This window comes from Hylobates moloch, unplaced genomic scaffold (genome assembly GCF_009828535.3).
Source record: "Hylobates moloch isolate HMO894 unplaced genomic scaffold, HMol_V3 SCAFFOLD_17, whole genome shotgun sequence".
Lineage (NCBI taxonomy): Eukaryota > Metazoa > Chordata > Mammalia > Primates > Hylobatidae > Hylobates > Hylobates moloch.
This window is the reverse complement of record NW_026652292.1, coordinates 761,321-763,315: the sequence shown is the minus strand read 5'-3', so window position 1 is coordinate 763,315 and position 1,995 is coordinate 761,321. Positions and strand designations below refer to the sequence as shown.

Here is a 1,995-nt window from a genome sequence, read left to right as displayed (position 1 = left end):
TCGCTCTGTCGCCCAGGCTGGAGTGCAGTGGCGCCATCTCGGCTCACTGGAAGCTCCGCCTCCCGGGCTCATGCCATTCTCCTGCCTCAGGCTCCTGAGTAGCTGGGACTAGAGGCGCTCACCACTGCGCCCGGCTAATTTTTTGTATTTTTTAGCAGAGACAGGGTTTCATCATGTTAGCCAGGATGGTCCCGATCTCCTGACCTCGTGATCCACCCGCCTCGGCCTCCCAAAGTGCTGGGATTACAGGCGTGAGCCACCGTGCCCGGCCTCACCCCCACATTTGTTTCTGAACCGTTGGGAGTAAGCAGCTGACGTGGTGCCCCTCACAGGCGTATTTCCTAAAAGCAAGCACGTTTCTTTCAGAATCTCTGCGGTGCAGTCACCGGAATCAGGGAGTTGGTGATCACACACGAGAGATCTTTTTCAGATCTCACCAACTGGCCCAATCACGGTCTCTAGAAAAAGAAAGTCTGAGGCTGCGCGTGCATTTGGCTGTCTCTGTCACCTGGAGCTTCCTGTGTGTTGTCTCCCTGGCGTTTTTGAGGGGTGGGGCCGCCGCTCCGTGGCACTGGCCTCTCTGTGGTGTGCCCCATGGCCTAGGAATCTGCAGTCGCTCATGGTCGCACGGAGGACCTGCACACCCTGAGGGCTGTGCTTTCCGCCCTGGGCACCGTACTGGGAGCACGTGCTGCCCTCCTGCCCCTGGACGGAGATGCCCTCTTTGCTGGCACGGCTGGAACCCACCACTCCTGCAGGTCGTGCCTGTCAGCCGGCCAGGGTGGCCGCCAGTGGGCTCTGGCACATCTGAAATGTCCCATAGAAAATGCCCGCCCTCCCAGCCGGGGTTGTTTGATGCAGTGATGAGGTCTTGGCCTGCCCTCCTCCGGCCACCTTGCATCCTACCTTGACCGTTTCTTCTGGACCCTCAGGGTCCCCCACCATTCAGTGCAGGGCTAGGGTGGACTGGGCAAGGATGGGCCGAGCACCCCAGGAAGGGTCCTGGCCTGGTGGCTCCCAGTCTGGGGAGCTGGTGTGCAGCACGTGGGGCAGAGGGCCCTGAGGGCCCTGGGGTGCGCAGGTGGCTGTGGGTCTGACACCCTTCAGCTCCTCACTGTGCCTGGCTGGGGCATGTGCATTTGCAGACCCTGTTCTCCTAGCCATGGGCTACTCAAGGGTCCCAGGCAGGCTGTGGTCTCTGCAGTGGCCAGTGCCGAGTTCCTTGTGCTGCTGTAACAGCCCCTCAGGGCAGGTGATTCATGAAGACAGAAACTTCTCAGAGTTCTCCAGGCTGAAAGTCTTAGACCAAGGCCTGGGCAGGTTTGGGGTCTGGCGAGGGCCGTAGGTTCCCTGCCGTGTCCTCCCATGGAGGGTGGGAGGGCGAGAGCTCTGCTGCTGAGGCCTGGGTGTAGGGACTTTCATCCCCTTCCACACCTCACCACCTCCTGGGCCCCACCTCCTGCGGGCCCCACCTCCTGCGGGCCCCACCTCCTGTGGACCCTGTCCCCTAACACCATCACATGGGCCATCGGGCCTCAAGCCGCCGGGGAGCCTCAAGTCCTCCTCCCCCCCAATTCCCTTGCTCATGCGCTCGGGCAGCTGCTGGGATTACCCCCTGGTTCCAAGTCCTGGGCTCAGCCCCACAGAGGGGTCGCCAGCCCAGCCTTCTTGAAAGACGCAGGAGGGGCTTACTTACCTGGAGAGCCCGTGGGCGGCGTCCTCAACAGGGAACAGTGGGAAGTCGTCTGTGTCCCTTAGAAATGGCGGATTAAGCAGCAAGGCTAGGAGGTGCCCCCCACCCCCGACTTTTAAAAGTGAGAATTTTGCCCACATTTGGCTGAATGAGAGATTTTCAACGCCAGAGGGAGGTGCCCTCGCCCTGGGCTGAACAGCTCACTTGCCTGGGCTTTCGGGGGCTTTGTCTTCAATGATGATGTGTGTGCGGGATAGCGTGTGCCCTGGGGATAGCGTGTGCCCTGGGGATAGCGTGTGCCC

At 61.2% G+C, this 1,995-nt stretch overlaps 1 protein-coding gene across 1 annotated transcript in view; it reads left to right on the top strand.

Annotated features, from left to right (window-relative positions):
- The window catches only part of SLC12A7 (solute carrier family 12 member 7), a 59,719-nt gene that overhangs the window by 18,095 nt on the left and 39,629 nt on the right, over positions 1-1,995 (top strand). The gene's annotated exons all lie outside the window — the stretch shown is intronic.